General features: G+C 37.5%; 2 long non-coding RNA genes across 2 annotated transcripts; one reads left to right on the top strand and one right to left on the bottom strand.

Annotated features, from left to right (window-relative positions):
- LOC144024022 (uncharacterized) lies at positions 1-8,075 on the top strand. The gene is made up of 2 exons (XR_013284655.1): positions 1-59; positions 1,848-8,075. It is a non-coding gene; the product is annotated as an uncharacterized LOC144024022 (long non-coding RNA).
- A 4,806-nt stretch (positions 8,076-12,881) lies between these two features.
- On the bottom strand, positions 12,882-15,864 carry LOC144024035 (uncharacterized). Its single transcript, XR_013284659.1, has 3 exons — positions 15,594-15,864; positions 14,231-14,337; positions 12,882-12,930 (listed from the first exon to the last, which is right to left on the bottom strand). It is a non-coding gene; the product is annotated as an uncharacterized LOC144024035 (long non-coding RNA).
- Between the last annotated feature and the right edge of the window lie 1,039 nt (positions 15,865-16,903).

Raw genomic sequence — 16,903 nt, 5'->3', positions numbered from 1 at the left:
CACAGTAGCCGGTCACACACGCACCCACGTACACAACGCGACAGACACATGCTTCGAAGGTAAGTTAAAAGAGAAGAGACTCCGCCGATCGTTTCACCATGATAAGCTAAACACATTGAATTATGTTGTGTATTAAATGCACTATATGAATGGAGCTGCATTGCCTTGCATTGAATCCCCGCTAGCTAACAGTGGTGTGTTCAGCTTAGCATGTAGGCTAACACCCAGTAGCTAATTCGCTACTTGAACTACTCGGGGAGGGAATCACACACATTTTCACTTAATTAAGTAAATAATGTTTGTTAGAAAGGTTCCAAATATTAACAGTTGTCATTATTATATTGTCTAGTTCCATGTTAAGAGTAGAGTAACGTCATTATATTTACCTCTCGTGACGCACACATTGCATTCTGGGTCACGTCCATTACTTGTTGCATAGCGGTTATTATGCAGTGAGATGCCACAATGACACTAAATAGCGTTTAGTTACTTTATATTGTGTTTATTTGTCGCACTGGTTTGCCATTGTGTGCCTTAAGCTTCGACGTCGATTTGATTGACAGCTCGTTGTGCACCTCGTTAAAGTCCGCTCCGTAACAAATTAAGTGTCTCAAACACCGTTTAACTACACGAACGTCTTCTCTTCCGTATGTTAGGCATTAGTAGAGAAGTGCACTAAAGTATAGTGTGCTTATTTGCTCGTTTTGTCTCTCTTTTCACGTCATGTCTGCCGTCATTTGGGACATTATCCTGTCAATGGATGCCACTAATATGTAACATCTACGGCCGTACACGGCTGCAATTAATGTTCAGTGATGTAATTTCGTTACGTGCATCATACTTTGAATAATGAGCTCATGTTTGGTGTGTTGTATAACTTTCTCGTGTGTTAGTAACTATTCATGTGGACAGCTAAGATAGTGCTTGTTAATGTGAATTAGCAATGTTGCAGCCCAGTTATTACTTAGACAAGTACATCTGTGCCATTAAGTGATACAGTACAGTACAGTAGTGAGAGAATAGTGTGCCCATATACACACACGTGTATATAAGTGTAAAACACATTAAACAGCAGAAACTGGCAGCGGTCCACCGCAACAATGTCTGTTTAACCAAGTTATTCTTACTATTATTATAACCAAGTTATTTTACTCGACCTTTTTCTGCGTTGATTGGGGCATCCTAAGTGGCACATGATGAAGTGTCTTTTGACAGTTCTCTTGTGGAGAGGAGTAGCATGATATTGCTGTTCTCGATTTAAGATCCTCAGCTTATCAAAACTGTCTATATGGTAACAATAACAATAATCATAATAAGGTCTACAAGAACTGTATGGTGTTCAGGGATGAATAGTTTTTCTCATGGAATTTTTATTTATTTATTTTTGCTGTAGTAATAAGTAATGCCACATGTTAGAGTTATTGTGTATATATTATTCTATATTTTCTCTTATTACATAGTTAATTGCCAACTATGTATTCAGTATTTCACTATGGGTTTGGAGCTGCTGCATGTTTATTCAACCTGAGGACATCTGGAATGTGGGAATGAAGAACTACAGCCTTCAAGGATTAGTAGTCGTGATGATTTAAAGGATGTCCTCTGTATTTTACGACTGCTGGAGTTGCTTATCACATTGCTGTCAGTACTCCCATTTTCCTCAGAGGCAAGTGTGTGGCCTATTGTGTATGTTAGGGAATCCCAAATAAAAGAGGAGAAGTAGGGAGTTGTGGCAGAAGGGGCTGGGAGCTTGTGATCTGCGCACAACTCTCTGTCAGCTTCTCCTCGCGAGTAATCAAATCCTTGTGTCTTCTCATTCTTTCTTCTGTGTATTTTAAATGTTGCAGGTGTTGACTTGACATTAACTTGGTCCTTTCGAGCCGGATCCCAGGACGCCTAAAGAATTCCAGTTGCAGAGTCGACCTCCAGGAAGACCGTGGCCACGGCAAATACTACCCTTTTCCGGGACTGGATTTCGTCTCTGTGACTGGGATCTGGAAGGCTGACGGGAATCCAAAGGACGAGAAGACATCTGGGTGAGAAAAAATTTACTTTCCGGGGGAAAGTGTGAGTGAAAAAGATTGCGCGAAGGTACTGACGCAATAGTGTAAAACCTTGCGAATACTAGTCAATGGCAAGTAAAGGGAACGGAGCCCAGTAACGTCCGTGTAAAGAGACGATGCCGGAGTCGTGTACGTACTTAAATTCCGTGAAACGCAGAAAATAAAAGGGCCTTGTGTGAGTGTGTGAAGTGAATGGAAGTGTCGTGTCATTTGATACTTACTTCATTTTAAACAAACAGGATTGTAAGTGACAACTCATTGTGGAAGCAAAGGCAAGAATTCTCCGCCCTATTGGGTAGAAGCTTGAGAATTACCACAGTGAGAAATTTATTGTCACCCTGTTATTTGAACCTATCAGTCCCTAGGAAACTCTAGGTTCACGGACTGTACCAAATTCATATAAAATGGGGGAAAATAAACAGTAAAAGGTGAGCTATAAGATGAACTATCCAGTAAGGATTGGATGTTCATAGAAAAATTAGATCCATCTAAAATATAGCATTGAAATACGTGGATTACAAGATATACTTTTGCTGGCCAGCTTAATTTACAATAGTAAAAATAATAACAATAATAATGGTAATCCACTACAATATTAAATAAGGAATAAAATGAAATGGAAAGTTGGAGCTTTAACAGCCTAATGATATCGAGGCATAAGTGTATTGTCTGTAAAAGTGTATGTGTGTGGCTTCTCACTGTGTTTGTCTCTGTGAGCTCTTGTGTATGTGTCTGTGTGTCATATTGTCTAAAGACGACGGCTTAAAAGGGTTTAAATTGTGTATAAGGGGTTGTTAGATCGTGTCTAACATAACTATGTTAAAAACGGTGAAATTGAGAAATTTTGGTCTGTATCAAATATGAGGTGCGTGGACCAAAAAGTGGTCCCAGAAAGGGTCATCACCCGGTCCTCAGGTGAAAATTGTGTATTTTGTTTTTGGATGGTAAAGCTAATTGTTTGAGAGTGAGTTAAGTAGGTGATTGATGACAAGTTGTTGGACTTCTGACAAAAAAAAAAAAAAAAAAAAATCCTTTTTATTGGACTGTTTTGAGCATGGGAAATGATAAAAGTAAGAGAGAAACGTGAAAGTAGAATTGATTATGGTAGAATTAGAACAACTGGATAAAGAGAAGATGAATTAGTGGATGATTTTAAAGTGGGATTTGTGAAGTGTTTAGAACAAGTTGTGGTGGTGTAGATGATGATAAGACAGGAAGGTGTAACGTTAGAGGACACTGAGTTAAGAAATTACCCTCAAAAGTATAAAATAGATAGTTTAAAATGATATAGATTATTTGATAAATAATGCTAATCTAGTCTACTAAATACTAGTTTAAAGAAATTTGAAACTTTGAATTAAGTAAGTAATGATGGTTTTCAGCTATGACTATATTGTAAAGTGTGTAATGGCACCATTTGTCAAATTGCCAAATGGGGAAGGCCTTGATATCACACTGATAGTAGAAGCTTCTATATGGAAATGCAATGATTTCATGACTTTTTAACAGGTAGTAATTTAAACCTTATTGACTGACTTGAAAATACTTACTAGGAGTTAAATGTTCTAAAAATTCATTACTGTGGTGTTTATATTTACTAATAGATTTGGTGTGACTCATGCAGATCCAGATTAGAGAACAACATAAAATTGTAAGAAAGAGCCTTTACAATGTCGTTTTGAATATAGTCCTGAAGTTTGTATAAAAGATTAGTTACACGGAGGAATGTTTTCCTAATTGAATTCTGATTTAGCTCCTGCTGTGATTGACTGTGGAATTTAACAAATTCTCCCTCACCAGAACCTGATAAGTAAAATAGGCATTGAAGGGAAAAGATTATTAAAATGGTTTAGAAGGCAAACCTTTTATTAGTGGTGAGTTATTTAAAATAAATAAATAGCTGAGATTTGAATTTGATGAAGAAGAAAAAAATGGCATTTATAATTGAATTTGAATGTTCTTAAAGGAGCACAATTATTAATAGTTGCTTTTCCACCAACAAGCCCAGGATCTTTGAGTTCTGGGTAAAGTGAGTTTTTGGTTGCAAAAGTTCAGCAGGGAATTTAGAATTGTGTTTTTACAGTGTCTTAGAGTTCTCTGTAATTAATTTAAATGAGTTTGATTGAGACGAGCTGCTGTAAAAATACTGACCCCTCAAAGTAACCACCCTAGGTTAGCGAGACCCTGCTGCCGAGATAGTACTTGGATGCCCCATGAGGAATTTTAATTACCCTGGTAATTGTTGTTGGTGGAAAAACGGCCATTTATTTCAACAAGGTGAACATAAAAAACAAAGATGAAACGAAACCAGTAAGCAGAATTATATTAAATTGGATTAGACCTAGTCTTGGTGTCTACATTAGATGGCAACATGGTAATAAAAAGATAAGCTGAGTAGAAAAAGGGATATCGCTATGTGAAAGGTGTAGGATCTTTGCATTTTTACGACGTAGTCTATATCCTAAATAAATTCTTAAATGGTAGCTGACGCCTTACTACAAAAAGCGAGGGAACTGATTGTAAAGAAGGGAGATGATAAGCTATGTCACTCTGAGCATAAATGTGAGAACGAAAACAATGCCACACCTACGAATGTCACAGTTGACTGACTACCTGTAAACTGATGATGAGTTTGATACAGTGACACTGCATATAACAATTATGGCAGAACAAATGGAGATGACAGAACTTTTGTTTTTCTTTAAAACTAAATAGGAAGAACTGTTTAACCTGCTTCCTTATGAATTCATCATTCATTCATTCATTCATTCATTCATTCTGATGTTGGGTTTCTTGACAACATGTAAGTAAGTGGAAATCAGAGCAAACAGATCAGATATCATCTATGCTAAAGATGATTTATTTGAGTAAAATGCTGAATTGGAGATAAATTAGACTAGTGATTAAGGACTCGCAAAGGGCAGAAGTGCTGATTGAAAATACTAAACTTACTAACTGGAAATATATTATTAGATAATTTGGATTCTTGATGAAAATTTGAGGAATGAATAAGTACTATAACAGTACACCCAAATTGTATATTCTGGTCTAAATTTGCACTGGAAGGGAAATATACATACATATATATATTATTACTACAAGGATATTGTGAATGTCCCACAATACCCTCTCAAGCAATTCGAAATTGTTTGGGTACATTGGAAAGTCAGAATTTGACTTGCATGGACAAAATTATTTTATGGCATGATAGAAAATTGAGCTGTGAAATGAAAACCAGCAACAACTTAAAAGAAAGAAGAAATTGGAGAATGATGTAAATAAAGGTGTATTACACTTTTGTGCAACAAGGGTGTAATATTGAGATTGTTTTGATTGTAAAGTGGTTATGATGGAGACCCAACGATAAAACGAAGTAATTTTGTCGGCCCTAAGATTTGAAACAAATTACAAAATGATATCTTAAATTCCTGAGTGAAATTGTGACCTGTTATGAACTTTTGATGTTTGTGATTATACATATATAATTATACATGAATTGGGTGGATAATTATGCTAACAATTCTACTACTGAAATTGAATTGAGATACTGATAACAACGACAATGTTTGACAAATTTTAATAGATAGATGAATGTGAAAAATGCAGTTTGTGATTTAAATTGAACAATGATAGTAGTGGCTTTACGAAGATATTGGAAGGCCATTTGAACAGACAATTGATTGCTGACATGGTTATGAGTTTTGTTTAGAATGCATGAAGTAGAATTTAAGCCAGTATTTTATATTAATTGTGTACAAGATGATTGATATTCATGGTGGCTTTATTATTAACTACATATGGCTTTGGGAAAGATGTGTTACATTTAAACTTGATTATATGGTTGTAAACAATACAAGATGTAGTATGATACAATTAGTTTTGAAGAAATGCCAGACTACTACTATGCTATGGGTAGACTATAAAATTCTATCCGTCCAAGACATGTAAACTACAGTGTTCTTTCGCAAATTAGGGCCAGAGCGGTGAAGGCTACAGGGTCCCAATTGTTTTAAATTCCAAAAAAAAAAGAAAAGAAAAAAAGTGCTGATTTTGTGGATTTTTGTCCAGCTGTGTAATTTTTTGGAAGAGGAAAATGACTGTATGAAGGTTAACCCACTGATATACGAGGGAACACTGTAGTGGAAAAGAAAAAAAAGGAAAAATGAAAACCTTTTGTAAATATTGTGAAATTATTTTAAATTGCATGCAGCATAAGATTTATATGAAGTGGCTTGGATAATGATTTTGAGTTGTGAGCCATAAAAATGTCTCAAAAGGGGGGAGTTGGTAACAATACGGCAATACCGCATGTAAATTTTATATTTTTAATTTTTTAAGTTTTTATGTTTTTGGAATTTTGTTTTAGAATTTTGTTATACATGGAATTGATGTTTCTAATATTTTACAATTTTTGTTAGTGGCTATGGATTTTATGGAATTGAACAAAAAGTAAGACAATGTCAATATTAACAAGTACTGATTGATGGTCTTAAAAAATGTAACAATGAGTTGAAATTGTTCCAGAAAAACAACTGGATGTTATTATTATGGCAGAAGCATTGTGTGAACAGATCATGTCTCTATATGACGTACTAGTTATTTGGAGTAATGAATGAAAGTCACTTTATATGTTACATTGTTTAAGGGAAAAACAGAAAAGCGAGAAAAATACATGATCAAAGCATGGAGATAAGATAATTGATGATTAAGTGATTTGGGAAATTGTAAAAGGAACAAGACAGTTAAGCTCGTTTGAAATTTCGTGTGGTGGACCATTTAAATTTGCCTATTGTAATAACCTGTTAAGCCGTACAGATGAAAGAAATTTATTCAAGTGACTATATGAGAAGATTGTTTAAATGATAAGGAAGTGAAAATGTTTAATCAAATGCCAGATGACTCTCTATCTCAGCAGGAAGGCAAGCCTCCCATCAAGGGTAGTGACTGACTTTGATTAAAGGTCCAGCCTAAGGTGGGAAGGCCCTTGTAAGTGTTGTTGGCCCCGAAGGTTGTGAAGATCGCTGAACGACTCTCCTGGATTCACCTATCACATGGCACAAAACAGGTACCATTGACTAACAGCTTGCCAGGTTGCGGAACGAAGCCTGACTGAAGTGAGGTCAGAGGAGAAACAAGCAGCTTGACTCGCTGTGAAAAGTCTGACCAAGTAAGTCAGTGAAGACTTTGGGAGCACATTGTTTGCTACCCTCAAAGTTCCCCCAACCGCTGTGAAGTCCAGGACCTGTCTCACTGTGCAGGATGTGTCAGAAGGGACAACTCAAGGAGACGAGTCCCTTTCCTGAATCAAATGGAGCGTAAGATGCGATCAGACGCAGTTGGGGCTGTCTTTTTTATTTTGATTTTTGGGGCCATCATGAAGAGGAAGAGAGACAGCTGGTTGAATTATTAATGCTGAGAATTACATACAGAAACATTGGATAATGTACATTATGATATGCTTGAATTATTTTCAGATCCAGCCGACTATGACTAAAGATTAACATTGCCTCTGAGTGTAAAAGTATTTGTTTTCGTAAATATGATCCTGCAGTTGAAAATCTAATTGAAGTAACTCATAGGTGATCTGAGACTTTGAGCAAATATATAATAAACAGGGGGGAATGTTAGAGTTATTGTGTATATATTATTCTATATTTTCTCTTATTACATAGTTAATTGCCAACTATGTATTCAGTATTTCACTATGGGTTTGGAGCTGCTGCATGTTTATTCAACCTGAGGACATCTGGAATGTGGGAATGAAGAACTACAGCCTTCAAGGATTAGTAGTCGTGATGATTTAAAGGATGTCCTCTGTATTTTACGACTGCTGGAGTTGCTTATCACATTGCTGTCAGTACTCCCATTTTCCTCAGAGGCAAGTGTGTGGCCTATTGTGTATGTTAGGGAATCCCAAATAAAAGAGGAGAAGTAGGGAGTTGTGGCAGAAGGGGCTGGGAGCTTGTGATCTGCGCACAACTCTCTGTCAGCTTCTCCTCGCGAGTAATCAAATCCTTGTGTCTTCTCATTCTTTCTTCTGTGTATTTTAAATGTTGCAGGTGTTGACTTGACACCACAGCTGATGCACATTTTGAATGACAGGGTTCCTCCTATTACTTCAAAATATAAAAATATAACATTTATAGAATAAAACTACAAGTATTCCAAATGCTATAAAAGGTAATGTCACATTGGCCCCCACATTTAACTCCCCCCGCCACCACCGTCTTATTGCAGATAGAAGGATGTAAAATGAAAAGTGTAGTGTGAGAATCCATTGTAAAGAACGGTTAGGGTTTGCATTATTCAAAAATTTGGTGCCAACATTTTAACTTTTACTGCAAATGAATATCGGCTTCAAATATCGGTTATCTGCCTCCTTGACTACCGATAATCGGAATCGGTATCGGCCCTGAAAAAAGCATATCGGTCGATCTCTACCTACTAGTATTAAACTACATAATTTTGAAGCCCAAATGAATATTCATGTTTGAGATGTTTGTAATTGTCCTTTTAACAATCATAATCATTTAGTCCTATAATAAATCGATACAAGTGTAATTTCTTTAAATTACAGCTTTTGAAATACCACTCCTATTATATATTATACAGTCTTCCCTCGCTATAACGCGGTTCACTTTTCGCGGTCTCGCTGTATCGCGGATTTTTTTTTAAGTGCAATTTTGCATATTTTTTACAGTAATATACCCATTTTATAACATTTATGAAGGTTTGAACATTGTCAATGTTTGAACAAGAGAGAAATGTGAGAACATGTAAATGCCTCAATGAGAAAAGTGTATAAATTATGCGGTCGGGGATTAGTTGAGAGAAGAGTTGTAAAACATAAAGCTAACAACTTCGCGGATTTCATTTATTGCGGGTATTTTTTGGAACCTAACCCCAGCGGAAAACGAGGGAACACTGTAATTATCATAATATTATTTTAGAATATGATTAAATAATAAATTTAAATATCCTAATTTATTAGTGGTACCTTGAGAGACGAGTTTATTCTGTGCCAATGCTTGTAACTCAAAATCCTTGTATCTCAAGTTATCTTTCCTCACCCCCCAAAAAAACTTTTGTAAATGTGCTTTTTAATAAGGAAACTAGCAATATATAGAATTGCACTTTATGAAATCATGAGTACAGTATATCATAAATAGAATGTAAATAAACAGTTGGTCATGATTAATTAATTGTGGCTCCTTCTGGTGTGTGCAACTTGGCCACCGGGGGCAGTATGATATGGCGATACAGATACAAACGAAGAAGTCAATAGCCATTTTTCGTCGAGGACTTAAAAACAAACTTCAACCGGGAGCGCAGGGGCATTTTTAGTGTTGGAGATGGTGACATGATTCTATGACTTTATATTGAGACCTCCATTTTGAGTCCTTGTCAACATAAGGCATGATTGTTTTGTTTGTTTAACTGATAAGATGTTATGAAATATTGAGACAGCCCTGGGTGCACAGCACAGTTGCAGACAGATGTTGCAATTATAAACTAAATGCATAATTTAATTGATCAAAGATTGAGAAATTGTGGTGGGGCTATTTATAACATGTACAAATATTTCTTTAATTAATGTTTGGTGGCTTTTTTTGTTGCAAGGCTGGCTTGCCCTGTATTAAACGAGCGAGTGGCTGACCTTTAAGTGTGGCGATCAGATGAGGCGTGGCGTAGGTGGAGGGAGGGAAGCAGGTGCTGGCCGACTTATCCGAAGGGTTTGTTTTATGGGTTGGGTTGGTTGTCAAGTGGCGTCATCAATTCTCAGTCTGCCAGCACATTTGCACAGCCTGCCGCCTGAAGTGCTTTCAAGCTGCACGGCAGGACAAATGAGTGGACTTGGGTGCGTTAAATCAGCAATATGGTTGACACAACTGCGCAGGCTTCAGAGTGACTACACGTCCCTTTTTAATAAGAACACGTTTTTTTGGGGGTTTTTTTATGGACAAAATATAGAACTATGGAAGAGGATTAGGGCCAGTGAAGAGAATTCTGACTTTAAAGTGAAAATTCTGACTTTAACTCTTTGACCGCCAAAAACGTTTAGTAACGAATATTAAAATCACGATGTATGCCGCCATAAACGTTAAATGACGTCAACTACGTTTCTTTATTATTATTTTTTTAAATCAACGGGTAGTGCAACGTCTAAGTGCAGCGTTGCCTGGTCAATGGGTTGAGGAATCAAAAACACCCCCTAACTATGGCCAGCAGATGTCAGCATTGTATCTATTTTCAATGGACTGCCGATGTATGGAATTACAATGAAATGTGGCGGAATCTGGTGAAATGGAACGTTTTCAAGGATGACGTAAATTATCAAAATTTCTTGTTTTCAATTTTCGCTCAATGTCACTCAAATGGGCTATTTTTAAATGGTGATTACTAAGGAATGGAATAAGGTACAAACATACTTTTTGTGTCTAATAAAAGAATGGGATGTGATCTTTCATTTGCCACCCACAATGCATATGCAGTAAAAGCACACAATATTCTGTTTGCCTTGAAAGATGAGTTATAATGCTCAAAATCAGATGACACTGTGGGGTCTGTTTTGTTTTTTTTTTGTTTTTTTTGATAACGCGGTATTAAAAGTTAATGGATTTTACCTTCTGAAGAGTAGACTGACTTTAAATTGAGAATTCTCACTTTATTCGGAAAATTCTGACTTCCCCCCCACAATTCATAGCTCTACGACACACAGTCTGATGAAAAACAGAAGTGAAAAGTTCAATTACAAGTCAGGCAGATTTGTTTATTTGTGTGTGTTTGTTTTGGTATATTAGTCTTTCTGGCCACCCCGATTTACTTTCTAGCTGATAAATCCAAATTTAGGTGAAAAATATTTGGTTGTTCTTTGAAGCCGAGTCAACGAGGTCCATGTGAATGGCTTTGCATTTGTACTGCCTCCAGCCATTCACTCCAAGAGAGCGAATGGAAAAGATGGTTTTGGAGCGCAAGCGCAAGCGTGGGTTGAGAGCAGCGCGGCGCCAAAAACCTCAGCAACTGTCGACAAGCGTGTCTCAGTCTCCAGAGTGGAGGAGGGTGCGGTGAGTGGACTGAAGTGGTGGAGTGGAGGGGTGGGGGGGCTTGGGAGTGGGGGAGTTCAGGAAATGAGGCACGAGGGAATTTGGCCAAATCCAGATCTGTTCCAAAAGGAGATGACGAGAAAAAGAAGGCTTCTCCTGCTTCAAAAACTGCCAACGATGTCACAACATGGTGTGAGCCACACGGCGTAACTTTCAACACTTTTAATTAAATAACACTTGAACATGACTACTAGCGTACATCAGATTTTAACGGCATATTTTGCGAATGAAGTGGAATTTCTGAAATGCAACACAATCTGCGATGTGTTGCAACAGAGTTGTTCTCATTTCAAAACAATTTCCCCCATTGGAAGCAAAGAAAATGAAGGTACAGCAAAACAAACAGGAAATGTTCATAGCACTAGTGTCAAACTCAGGGCCTGGGGGCCAAATCTGGCCCGTCGCAACACTTTTTGTGGCCCGTGAAATCTGCATTCATGGATAAATACAGAAATAGGAGAATATTTACTTTTGAGAGGCTGTAATTCCAAGGATTTGTACGATTTAAATTAAACATGGCATTGGTTTATCTAGCTGAAATTCAATTGTGAATTAACAACTTACTGATTGCAACCACTGGCACCTTGTTGTGTCATGAAGAAAAGCAAAAAAAAAAAAAGCCAAAGAAAAAGCAAAACACTTTTTTTTTTTAAGATGCTCAATGAGTCTCCCGAGATTTTTTTAGGCACATTTTTAACACTTTTGACATTTAACTCCTTCCATGATAACGCTCACTGAGTATTTCATTCTAATTTTAATCACTTTTAGCATACTGCAACATGTGATGTGACCACATCATTCCAATTCATGATTTAACACGTGCAGCGTTTTCCCCACCTTCAGACCCAGCAGGTGGTCGCCTCTAACTGGGAAACGTTGCACACTCGCTCAGTGGTGCCCCATCAGTAGAATTAAAGGCTTGGTGCTCGCTGTTAACTAGGGAAAAAAATATATATATATATACACATGATTGCAATGCCACATCACCAGGCATATCAAGCAAAAAAAAAAAAAAAAAACCCTCCCGTTTTAAATTATTCTGAGTGCAGTTTGAGCATTAGGCCTGTCGCTTTGTGTGGTGCGTGCGTTTCCTTTCTGCATATTTGCGTGCACATGCAACCACTTTGAAAGATATTTTGATGTGGCCACCAGAGCACACTTCTTTCATCCCAGGTGGGATTTTCTCCGTATTGCTTAGAAGGAGAACAAACAGGAGAAAAGCTACACAGCAATGTGTCAAGATATGCACTTTTAGTTGCAGATGTGTCGGCACATAAGTCTGTGGAATGCCCCTGACGTTGTTACTATTTGAAAAAAGAAATGTTACACAACATTTAGGAGCATGGTTTACTTTTTGCAATTCATAGAGAATCATAATTGACAAGGGGTGTGAATTGCGCAATGTACGTGGACTCACATTCAAATCAGTAAGACTTCACCGGTGTCATATACACAATACTTCTGTTAACTTGGTTGTACGCATCTGCGACAATTTAATGGATGTTTTTGCCTAAAATACAGAGAAAAAAATTATCACGTCATTCTCGCCCTTTGTGTATAAGATGATCGTGTAAAACTGCAAACTTTTGATCACAGATCTCTTACCCCTTTCACACCGTGCTTATGCCAGGTCTGGTTTGGTACGGTGTTTAAACGTGACCGTGGTTTCTTGCTGTAAAAATAGCAGCCTGAATGTTGGCGCCTTCTCTCAGGATCAACAAAGACTTGGTGCTGACATTGGTTTGCCAAGTTCCTAGTGGGCCCTTTTGAAAATGAAAATAAGGATGAATAATGAAATTAGCTTGTTTTGTGGGTGGTGAGCCGCTGCTCACGCAATCGCTCATTTTACTCATGGTGGTCGCAGCAGAATGAAGTCCACAAAGCCGTTTTGTTTGACAATTTACTAGGGGTGTCAAAATTAGTGTTAGATTTGAGTTACTTTAAAGTTCCTTTAACATCACTATTTTTTTTTAAAGTGCAATTAATGACTTGAAAGCCTGTACTGGGGGAATTCCAGTCACAACGCAGCAGACACGTCCACATCAAAATTTAACAGTAATAAATTGAATAATAATGCACATATATTTGTGGAGAATGGGGTCAAGTTGGATTTTACAATTTTAAAAATGTCCACAATTTCACAAGTTACTGCTTGTAAAAGATTAGATAGTTCTTAATATGAAAATAAAATGCACCGAGCTGTCACAATGTCTTACAAATGTAATTACGCCATCTAGTGCAGGAAAATGACAACACAAATATCACACGTTTTTTTTTTTTAACGTACATCCCTATAAATTTTTTAACACAATTTTATAGATTATGAAATTACTGTATCAATGATTAAAAGATGCAGCTATATTTCTAATACACTGTAGTTTAACATTTCCCCCCCCCCCCCCACTTTTATGCTAACAAGTATGAAACTTGGAAAAAAATAGTTTATTGTACATTTTATTCAGACAGGCATTCAGACAATTTAGCACTGGCACTCAGTGCAATTAACTTGCAGAAAAGCCTCATGTTACTGTGTACTCACTTCACTCTGGATTTTAACCCCCCCACAAAAAAAAAAAAAAAAAAAACAGCTGCAATTTCTGTGTTTTGGTCTGAGTGACAAATTAGAAGTGGTTACAAGAACTCGTATGTCTAAGAATACACTTCGGCTATTGATGTGTCTGGTGAAAAAAAAAAAAAGAGGCTTTGTTTTTCTTCCGCGCTGTAACGACAAACGGTACCTGCAGCAGAGAGCGAACCGACAGGGGCCCGCCAATTGTCTTTTAATGTCCTCATGCCAGTTTAGTGAACAACAAGTTGCGGAGAGGACAAAGCCTTGACACACTGAACCAGGAAAACACTAAAACATTCTCATTCACACACCCTCTCCCTGACACACACAGGCGAGCATCGGCGGCAACCACAGCTTACAAGGAAAAACATATCCAGATGTTCTCCTCATAGACTCACCAGCCACCCTCCCCCTCCCACACACACACACACACTTGTAGGCCACATATGGCCCGCATATTACAGAGGCCTACTCTCAAGACTCTTTTGACTTACTTTTGCAGACATTTTGTACACCTACACTTGTCAGGAAAGCACCGACATCCCCACCACCATCGACATCATCATTGCAATGACCGACCTGTAGTACACATAAGACAGTCCTGTAAAAAAAAAATAATAATACAGTACTGGATTAGCAGAAGTGTAAGAAGACAATGATATAACAGAAGGTTGTAATAAGGCAACTTAACAAGATATTAATACAAAAAAATGTAAGACTGTGCAATATAGTAACTTTGCTTAGAACTGTTGCTCTCAGAGTCCATTCCTAAGTGAATACAGGCTGTGCACCTATAATGACTGAACCCCCTCCCCTACAAGAGCTCCTGGCAGGCCATCTGCTTGAGGCCCACACTTACTGAAGGGAGACGCGTTTTCTGCGTGTGTCTGAGAATGCCCCAGACAGGAAGGAAGAGAGTGGGCCCTGCAGCACAACTCCAGAACTCCGGTTGTGTTTGACTTCTTTTTCCACGGGTGCGTTGGCTTCTTTTAAAAGAAGTCAGTCATTAATACGCTCCCCCGCTTCCTCTCGTGACGCCACACGCCGCTCTCGGGAGTGACCTGAGACCCGGACCACCGTGTTCTACGTCAAGTCATTTGTTCCATGAGTTAAAAACAAAAAGAAAAAAAAAAAAAAAAAGGTTTGTGTCTGTGAGTGTAACCTCAAACTCATTTCCATTGAGGCTACTAAAAATAAAAGTGCTGATTTTAGAAAAAGCAGCAGGTTGCATATATGATACTAGAATAAAACATAAAGGCTAATTTTGGGGTGTTTCTATTAATGTTACTAAGGGTACCAAAATTACTTTGTCACAACCTTATCTTGGGCTACCAAATAAAGTATGGTACCAAAAAAAGGGTTACAGTACATCTATACTGATAAACCACAATTGAGTGTTTTTCCTTTTCTGTTTAAATCAATCAATCAATCAATCAATCAACTTTTATTTATATAGCACCTTTCATACATTTAAAATGCAACTCAAAGTGCTGGACATCCATAATACAATAAAATAAAAGAAAGAAAAAGCCCCCCCATCCCCATGATCGTACCCACAGACACACCCAAAACTCAACAAACACATGAAAACCACAACATGGCGGGGGCACAGAAGTACCCTGTAAGGAAAGGAACACAAGAGTTGTGAAATCTAACCAGCTATTCTGTGAAATGGTTCATTTCAACTCTTTCCTGAAAAAAATGCCAATTTATGTTGAGCAATTATGATTTTATGGCATTTTTTATGAATATTTTTGCGTTATGTACTGTATCAGGCATTTTGGACAGTCATGTGATTATCGTGACCGTCTCGCATGCGTAAAATACACATTGAATGAATGGCAACAAAGAACTCACGAGGAATTATCGCGTCCCACGGCGGACATCAAAGGTGGAATTTCGCCTTACAACGAAGCAGCACTTCAGTTCCACCTAGGGATGGGCGAGTACCAATCGGGATGCCCAGTATTATTTCAAGGTATTGGTACTCCAGTCAGCAGCCGTTACCAGTATCCGCCACTCTCTTGTGGCAGTTTTATGATCAGGAACTAGAACTTAGAAGAAGAAAAAACATTGCCTTTAATTTCATGAAAAACAATAATAATAATAATTTAAAAAAATAATAAAAAAAAATACAAAGAAAATAAAATAAAATAATAATAATAACTAGAAATGCCATTTCTGGGGAAATGGCGTGTGAAGGCTGGAGAGCTGAATGAATACCTGTGGAATGATTTGGAATAATGTTGAATGATGATGAATGATATTGAAAGATAGTGAATGATATTGAATGATGTTGAATGATACTGAATGACATGGAATGAGCTTAACATGCTGAAGTGTGAATGGTTTAAATTCATCCAGAAATCTAGAAGCAGTTGAAGGAAGATAAATACCACAAAAGTAAAAATAAATCAGCAAGAAACATGAAAACAAGGAAGGAATCAAGTAAGAAATGGAGGAAGTAGCAAGTAATCGGGTAAGCAATGGAGTAAAGTGAGAAGAATTAAGTAAGCAATGAAGTAAGGAGGGTAGAATCGAGTCGCAATGGTGTAAGGAGTGGCAAACTTAAGCAATGGAGTAATAGTCACTCTGTTGAAATCAGGTCACATTTGCATTAGTATACTAAGCTAGCATTAGCATGCTAAGTTAACATTAGCATTAATATGCTAACTTAGCATTAGCATTCTAAGCTAACATTAGCATTGGCATGCTAAGCTAACATTAGCATTAGCATGCTAACATGAGCATTAGCATGCTAAGCTAACATTAGCATTAGCATGCTAACATTAGCATTAGCATGCTAACTTAGCATTAGCATTAGCATGCTAACTTAGCATTAGCATGCTAAGCTAACATTAGCATTAGCATGCTAACTTGACATTAACATGCTAAGCTAACATTAGCATTAGCATGCTAACTTAGCATTAGCATGCTAAGCTAACATTAGCATTAGCATGCTAAGCTAACATTAGCATACACATGCTAAGCTAACATTAGCATTAGCATGCCGAGCTAACATTAGCATTAGCATGCTAAGCTAGCAATAGCATTAGCATGTTCAGCTAGCATTAGCATTAGCTAGCATTAGCATGCTAACTTAGCACTAGCATGCTCACTTCCTGTTGATTTCAGGCCACTTCCTGTTGAAATCGGGTCACTTCCTG

This window comes from Festucalex cinctus, chromosome 8 (assembly GCF_051991245.1).
Source record: "Festucalex cinctus isolate MCC-2025b chromosome 8, RoL_Fcin_1.0, whole genome shotgun sequence".
NCBI classification, from domain to species: Eukaryota; Metazoa; Chordata; class Actinopteri; order Syngnathiformes; family Syngnathidae; genus Festucalex; species Festucalex cinctus.
Note: the sequence above shows the minus strand (reverse complement) of the source record. Positions and strands in the feature narration are given on the sequence as shown.